Source organism: Alosa alosa, chromosome 20, assembly GCF_017589495.1.
Source record: "Alosa alosa isolate M-15738 ecotype Scorff River chromosome 20, AALO_Geno_1.1, whole genome shotgun sequence".
Lineage (NCBI taxonomy): Eukaryota > Metazoa > Chordata > Actinopteri > Clupeiformes > Clupeidae > Alosa > Alosa alosa.
Window position 1 is genome coordinate 21,920,195 of NC_063208.1, and position 9,011 is coordinate 21,929,205.

Here is a 9,011-nt window from a genome sequence, read left to right on the forward strand (position 1 = left end):
CCCCACTTTGCCGCAACTCCCGCAAATTAGCCTGCCTTAATGGATATTTAAACACCGTCCTCTCATATAGCACTGGGACCTGAACCGCACCACTGCATGGAAGATGTCAATTCATTCCTTAACAAGCAGCCGGGTGGATCACCCGCCACCAAGACCCTCCCCTCTCAACCCCCCATTCCCCCACATCCTGCCTTTACGTAATGATTGCCTTATTTACTTATCGCAGAGTGTGTCAAAGCTCTCACTAAGACGTAGACTTATTTCATACCCAGATCTCTCTCTCTCTCTCTCTCTCTCTCTCTCTCTCTTGCTGTCTCACTCCATCTCTCCCTCGCTCTCGCTAATGAACAGTTGCATCTGGTTTCTGTGGCAAGGGCTTTCTGTGGTCAGAAAGGGGCTCAGCGTCCTCCAGTTCCGTTCCGTTCTGCCCTTCCCCACTCTTCCCCGGGGGTCTCTCCTCACCAATTGAGGCGGTGTGGCTTTTTGCTGAGGCCCGGATCAGTCGAGGCAGTGGAGGGTGCTTCCCCGGCTACCTGGGCCCGGCGATACCCCAGGCGGGGGGCTAACGAGATCGAGACAGAGGAGGGCGATCTTAAGCCTGCGAGCTGAGCCAAGCTTTGGGTGTCTCATCCATTGCCTCACACACTCTTGTAAGAACACACACACACACATGCACACACACACACGCACACATACACACATACAGTACTGGCATATCAGACATGAGCACACATTTGTGTGCACAAACACATACACATGTAAACATACAATCATATACTCATATCATACAGTATGCTATGCAGGAACCCCTAAATGTCCTCACGCACAAGCACACATCCGGTAGCATTTCTATAGACACACAAAAACGCTACACACACACACACACACACACATACACACAGCAGAGGCAACCCCACACATGTGCTCCCCTGTAAACCCTATATCCCCACAAGCTTTTGACAAGATCCTCCATCAAACGATTCCTGACACACACACACACTGCTAACTGCCCACAGTTCCTATCTACCTCCCCACACTACCTTCTCTCCCCTGCAGTGCACAGAAGGCAGATATGATTCCCAGAGGTCTAGGTGCCTTTGCTGTCTGCTCCCTCTCCTTTGCTCTCTCTCTCTCTCTCTTTCTCTCTCTCTCTGTCTCTCTCTCTCTGCTGCAGTGATGCGGACGCTAGTGATGCACACCGATGCCACTTGTTTACTGCACCGCTGTGTCTAATTATGGCCTCCGGCTCCAGCCGGCCTTTTTTCTCCTCTCCTCTCTCTCTTTCGGTCTTTCTTTTCTCTCTCTTTCTCTTCTCTCTCTTTCTCTCTCTCTCTTTCTCTCTCTCTCTCTCTCTCTCTGTTTGTCTTTCTGTCTGCATACGCATCACTCATTCCCTCAGTCCTTTCCCTCTCATCACCCAGATCTCTGCCTGTCAGCTCTGTCTTGTTCTTTGCAAACACAGGACGAGGCTTCAGGGGGAGATGATGGCTGCTATTTTCTAGCATTTTCTCCCTCCATCCATTTGTCTCGGTTCCATCCTTCATTCGCTCTGCCTCCTTTTAGAGCACTAGCTATTTTATACAGTGCGTCTGAGTGCAGTGTTTCCCCTACAATGTATTCATCAGCGGCGCAGCGCCGCTACTGGAATTCAAGCGCCAATGCAAAAAAAGTTGCCTAAATTAAAAAAAAACATGTGAACTTCAGGAACAGCTGCCATTCGTTCAGGTTTGATGTCAACAAATAATAGTAGGCTAACGTTGAAGGCGCAGTCAGGGATTCCACAGGAGATCATGCTTGTTTGTGTTTATGTTTAAAGTTTATTAGCAGACGCAATTTTGTGCAAAAAAAACGTAGCCTACATTATGTTAACCAAGGAACCAAATTAAACACGCCAGCAGGTAGCTCGCCTCTACCTTCAGTAGCCTATTCCCAGATAAATTCCACGATTGTTTCGCTTTTTGTTTGTGATACAGGCAATGCTTTCAAGCCCTGTGTTGCTAAAATACCTAGGCTGTGAAACTAAGGTCTAGCTAGCCTATTGGTGGGTAAAGATGAGCAAGGTTACCTGTGCAAGTTCACATAAGGACACTGACAAAGGCAACAATGTCCTTTTGTATCCAAGCCAATTAACAGAAAAAAATGTCAGATATCTCAATGAACCACAATGACATCAATAGATGGTAAGATGTTGAGTGTGTTTGAATTCCCTTCCCTTGTAGCATCCTTTTCTGCATTGCACAGTGGGGAGAAGTTCACCTTGTTTAATTAAATAACAATTATATTTCCTTATTAGCTGCATACTTGAGGTTGGAGATATTAAGGCAAGTCAAGTTTCTCACATACTGGAAGTTCAAGATATACAGCCTTATGATTTTCTTTATTCAGTTCTACACTGGACTTGAATTACGAAAATTCGCACAGATACACAATTATGATTGATTATAATGTGGTTAATTGTAAGTATAAGTATATTTTAATCTCTGCATTTAAGAAAATATAATCTCTGCATTAATCCCAATCCGCGAATTAGTTAAACACTCAGCACACAGTGAGGTGAAGCACACACTAATCCCGGCGCGAGTGAGCTGCCTGCAACAACAGCAGCCCGGGTAGCAATGAGGGTCGGGGTTCAATCGGCAACCCTCAAGTCCGGCCAACCAGTAGGCCACGGCTGCGAATTGAAAGCTCTGTCAGTCAAATTCAATATCAAAATGTTTTACTTTGGCCTTTTATGGGGTATGTATTGGCAGACAGCCCTGGTAACTTACTGTTGTCGTTGACGACCTGTTCCGCTTGACTGCCACTGCAAAGTAGCCTGTGCATTGGCATTCTCCATCCGTGTAGCCCGCGTGTCAGATTACCCTGACGTTTCTTGTATTGTCGTGCTGGCTGTCGGAATGATCAGCAGTACAAATAAGTTCGCTAAAATATTGGTGGGGACAATTTTGTCATCTTAAATTTTTGATTAGGACTAGTCCTTAGCGTCTCACCCTAAATCTACGCCCATGGTGGCTAATTACTAATAATGTAAATGAAAAGGTGAAAGAAAAACATGAATAATCCTGTTCAAGTACTGCAATAATCATGCTTTGTAAATGCTTGTGTTGATGGTTATGTCATAATTTGTAACACTCAATCTGTCCATTTCTTTCACAAAATCCACCAGAAGTCACCATTGAAGGAGTCATTTTTTCAAAAATGTATTTTTTTGGGGGGGTTCCTACAATCAATAGCACCGCTGTGTGTGTGTGTGTGTGTCAACATTATAGTTGCGTGTGTGTCAACATTAGGACATTAATACATTTTGTTGGATGTTATAATACTTGTTGCCGACAACATGAGTGACTGTAATTAGCGTTGTTGTGTCTGATGTGAGCAAGTCTGGACACGGCTGAGTGCTGGACTTCCAGAGAGAGGCCCACAGCAGGAGCATTAGCGCCCACCCGCCCACTCTCATCCTCTCCACTCCAGTCCATCCCTCTCCCTCCCTCACACTGGCTCTCTCTTCCTCCCCCTCTTTGTCTCTCTCTCTGTCTCTCTCTCTCTCTCTCTCTCTCTCTTCCACCTCTATCAGGTTTAAATGCAGTTCCAGTTCCCCCCCACCCCCACCCTACACAGATAGACCCCTCTGTAGCTCTCTCTCTCTCTCTCTCTCTCTCTCTCTCTCTCCTCTCTCTCTCCTTTCTGCTCCTATTAGTTTTGGATTCAGTTCCAGTTACCCCCCACCTAACACAGTCAGATGTACAACACAATTCCTCTTCCTTTTTTGTCTGCCTCTTGCTTCCTGCCCCTTTTTTACCCCTCCTCCTCCTCCTCCCTCCCTCCGTCTCTGTTGTTATATTGTAACAGGAGTCCTCCCCCGTGCTCAGCCCCTGTGTCTTTTTCATTAGTGGGATTTATCGGCAGTGGTAATTACAGAACACTCTTAAGCCCCAGACGCTGATGAAAAAGATCAGCCACGCTCTCACACTCTCTCTCTCTCTCGCTCTCTCACTCTCTCGGTTTCTCTCTCTCTTTCACTCTCTCTCTCTCGCTCTTCCACTTTCTCTCTCTCTCACACACACTCTTCCTCTCTCACTTTCTCACTCGGCAGCTTCCGCCGGCCAGAACTTAATTAGCGCCTCTTTTGTAATAGGTCTCTGGTAGTTCACGCCTGAGAGGGGGTGGTATGCATTGAAGTGTACATGTGTGTATGCACACGTGTGTATGTGTGTGTGTGTGGGTGTGTGTGGTTGAGGAGATTTGTAAGGGTCACACTGATTCATAGAATTTTAGCGGTGTGGGACGGGGAGAGTGTTAACTCTGCAGTTGTGCTCAAGGGCTTCTCTACTCAGAGACGAGAAAAACACAACTTCGGTGAACACGTACACACACACACTTCAAAGACAGAGTGAACTAGCGAGAGGGGGATGGAGGAAGTTGTTTGCAGTAGGACTGACAGCATGTCATGAAAGGTGCAACTGTGACATTATTGAGCTATACAGTAGCCACCGGCCTACCTCCCCATCCCCTCCCCCCCAAACTTGGACACAAAACTTTATCAACTTCTGGACCTGCATGCAGTCCTCTTGTTGGCCACAAGGTGGCAGTGTGGCACCACTCACTATCCCAAAGGGCTGTATGCAGAGCGCATAGTGGTGGGAGTAGGAGCTAGATAGATGTGGGAATTGAACAGATAAACACATAAATAATACTGTATATGATTTAAAGATTGCAGCTTCCTGCTGTCACAGAGGATACCGGGTGCATATTTCCTGGCAGAATAATGGAGACCTCATTGTGAAAATGATCTTGTTGATTAACATCAGGCCTGTAGGAGGTGTGACAGGAATGGATTGTCCATTTTTTCGTGGCTGCTTGTTAGTGTGTGTGTGTGTGTGTGTGCTTGTTAGTGTGTGTGTCTGTGTGTATGTGTGTGTGTGTGTGTGTGTGTGAGCAAAAGGAGTTTGATCACAGCAATAGATGCTGTGTTGGTGGAGAGTATGACTGAGGTGAAGAACATGACGAGTTGGTAACTGTGACGGCTACTGAGAAAAATGAACTGGTTATGGGAGAAGTGTGTGTGTGTGTCTGTGTGTGTGTGTCTGTGTGTGTTAGGATTAGTACAGGAGGCACAACCATATGAAGCACTCCATGTAAGCAAATAATACCACATGGTAAAACATGAATATGAAAACGTAATACACAACTAATGACAAGGGAAACATCAACACAGCTTAATACATGACTAATTGCACATAATCACATTCACACTCACACTGCATTGCTAGCCAAACCCACCAATGCTACAATACCCCTCCCCTTGCTGTCCAAGGCAATCGCAACCAGTCCAACACCCCTCTGGTCGCAGGCCATGATGGTGATGAGACCTCTCAGTCCCATCCATCAGTGCAGCTGTGATACCTGAAGCAAGAGTCCCACTTGCAGCTGGACCTCCAGGCCGTCATCGGACCCCCGAGCCGTCGGTAGCCCCTCAGCTGGCTGTGACAGCTCTGTAGCACTGTTCCCCTGCCCCAAGTATGCTGACATCCAGGGGGCCAGTAGACCCTGGAGCATTCCTTGCTCTTGCTGCTTCAACTTGGTCCTACCAGTCGGCCACCCCCCCCAGATTGAAAGGGCTTCCAGCTGCCAAATGAACACAACAATGCCTCACTGGCGAAGAGTCACAAGAAGCCCTTCCTTCAGGCAGTCTCGGGAACACACAAAAGCATCTGCCCACACACAAGACAGGAAAAAACATTGCGCAGACTTACGTCAACAGGAACGTGTGCAATCCAAACTTCAAACAGTCCACAAATGGCACTTTATGGAAGCTCCCAGGAAACCACGGCTGGACGCTGTCCTCTTGGCCACTGGCTGAGCGCCAGAGGCAGCCGGAACGGCAGCGACAACATTTCCACCACACGTTTCCGCTGGCGGGCTGTCACTCTGGAGGTTCTGATTCCGCAGCTCACTGTGGGAACCCGGGTGCTGCGGTCATCTCTGAGGTCGCCCCAGAGTTCACACTCTCTAGGGAATCTGAAGACAACTAAAGCCTTGACATCGGGGTCCAAGTTCCGAAGCAGAGGTGCAGTCCGGGATGCCTGATGCCATGACGACGGCAACAGCAACATCTGTGACAATGACACAGCGACTCTTTGGGAAGGTTGCACAGATCCTTCTCCGGGCTGGAGGGCCTTCCGTTTCCTGTCGCAGCTTGGTCAGCAAGATGACTAGCCCTTAAAAGGGTTCTTGGTATAATTCTAGTAGTCTTCGTCATCAGATGGTCCTCGACTGTCTTCTACAGAGCAGAACTTCACTTTTGGGTCTCCGAGCCCCAGGTTGGGCCTACTTCTGACACCAAAGTAGCTTGCAGCAGGAGGCTAACTTAATCTCAACTAGAATGAGCGATTTGATGGAGCGGAAGACACAGCTGGACATAAACCACAATATAGGGCAACATAGTTACATACACATGCAATGCACACTGGGTAAACACATACATCAACACAAGGATCAGTACAGGAGGCATTACACATTAACAAATATGCCACATGGAAACCAGCAGCGATGTTAGCACCAGCACTGTACCGGTACATAATGACTAAGCAAAGTCAGCAACTGTTATGAAAAAAAAAAGCTGGTAAAAATCAGTGGTTGTGAAACCCCTTGTGTGTGTTTGTGTGAGAAAGAGAGAATATGTGTGTCTACATGAATGATTGTCAGCCTATGATGTGCAAAGCTGCAAGCTCTCTCTACTCTTTCTCTCATCCCCCTCTCTCCCTCCATCTCCCTCTCTCTCCCCTCCCTCTCTCCCTCCATCTCCTCCTCTCATTCTCTTTTGGCTGGGTGCCTCACGCGCTGTCTCATTGATTATTTAAATGTTGCTATTGATCAAGCCTCTGTGTTTTTTCTCTTTTGCCACGGCGCAGTCGGCCCACGTTAGTGGTCCTCTTTAGTGCCTGAAAGCAAAGTTACAGAAGGACCCTCCGCCTTTAGAGGACCCTGAGGGGCTTTAACAGCCCGCTCCAGATCGGATCTCCGGCAACACGCCGAGGCAAACAGCCGCGAGCAAAGAAAACAAATGCTCCAGTCCTAAATTATACACACTCCGTAACCCCCCACCCCGCAGTTAGGAACGAGCCGAGTTGGTCGTGGCCGCAGGGTAGCCATGGCCATAAAAATATCGCTTTAACGGTAAACATGAGTACCCATCTGACCTCATTCACCTCCTGTTTATGTTGGAAGGATTTATTTTCCCTTCTTTCACCCATTTGTATGCTCTCCCTTTCTCTCTCTTTTCTCCAAAAGATTCATGTTGTGTTTCCTTAGAAGTGAATGGGAACGTGCGCAGTGCTCCCGTAGCTCAAGGTAGGGGAGGGAGGAAGGCCCTGAAGCAATATTAAGGTCGGGGATTAGACTCCCAAGGGGCACACACGCTGATACAAAAGTATTCCTTTTCCCATGAAAGGTGAATGCGTTTGGTGGAAGGCGAGTGAAAAGGATGGATGTGAAGAATGTGTGTAGCGGAGGATAGAGGTCAGTGCTGTGGGCTGCTTGTCTCCGCCCGCTGATAGTGATCACGTCTCCGCATAACTGCTTTTAACCGCATTCCCTATGAAACAGAAACCTTTCAATTTTGATTGGTTTTTGAAGAAATATGAAGTCAATTTGGGCGTGGATTCAAGGATTATTAAAGCAGTTTCTGCCACATGCCAACAGAATAAGAGCATGAGAGAGTGTTTTCACAGTCAGGGCCACTTTGATTCAGATGAAGGGTTGCTGTATGTCATCATGAAAATGAAGTACATTTTAAGAGCTTCTAAGGCTTTTGTGTCTCCCAGTATTGCTGTATAAACACCATTAAACCTGTAGTAGTAAATTAGTATCGTCTGAGCAGGTCCTATTTGTCTGTATCATTTGTGGTTCTCAGCTGCCAGACCGTCTAATCTCTGTCTCTCCATTATGTGGAACATTGAAACTCCAATCCTACTGAAACAGCAGCGGAAAGCCTCCCAGTATGAAGTGAAATGGCAAATGCAGCACCCCTAGCTTTTTTTATTTCTTTTTTTTTTGTTTTGCCTTCCAGTGATTTGAGATAATTGCTAAAGCTCATTTGAATTGCATGATGAGACACATAGAAGACAACAACTGGAAAGATAGCACACAGATAGTTTGGAAACACAGACAGTTGAGCAGAAACAAACTTTGAGAAACTGGTATGCTTTTCCCTCAGGAGCTTGCCATGTGGCACCCCTGAGGTTGTCCAGAGCACCACGTCAGTGCGAAAGGTTAAAGCATTGTGTGTGCCCGCCTGCTGGGATGTGCCACTCTGGGCTAGCGGGCAGCAGCAGGCCCTAATGAGTTCTGTCTGCTAATCGCCTCTTCTGCCTGAGCGACCGCGAGCTCATTTGCCCTCCGGATGCCGAGACGGGCATCCGTCCTGCTCTTCCTCTCCTCCTCTCCTCCACTCTCTCCTCTCCCCTTCATCTCTCTTCTTCTTCCCCTCCATCTCCAGAGCTCGCCTCGCAAAGCCCGGCAGCGGGGATTAAAGCCACACTTAATCTCCGGCTAGATCAGATCAGTGCTGTTCGTGCTCCCTCTCTCTCTCTCTCTTTCTCTCGCTCTCTCTCTCTCTCTCTCTCTCTCTCTCTCTCTCTGCCCTCAGGGTACTGCCTCTACTGGCCGTTAGCATCCACCCCCACCACCCAACCTCCCCCTCTTCCTCTTCCGCTTCCCAGCATCTCTGCGTTCCAGTGGTGCCGAGGCGCTGGCAGTAGAAATATGGGGTCTGAAACACACCACTCGGCCTCCTGTCTCTCCTTATTTTTATTCCCTCACTCCCCCTCTCCTCCTCCCATCCTCCTTTTTTTTCTTCTGGGCAGTTTTCGCTCCCCACTTCTCCCATCCCTGTATTGTACCCCTGAGTCTTATTTTCCTCATCTCGCTTTCTCTCTCTCTCTCTCACAAACACACACACACACACTCATCCCTCTCACACTCATCAAATGCTAGAACGGAGACGTGCATTA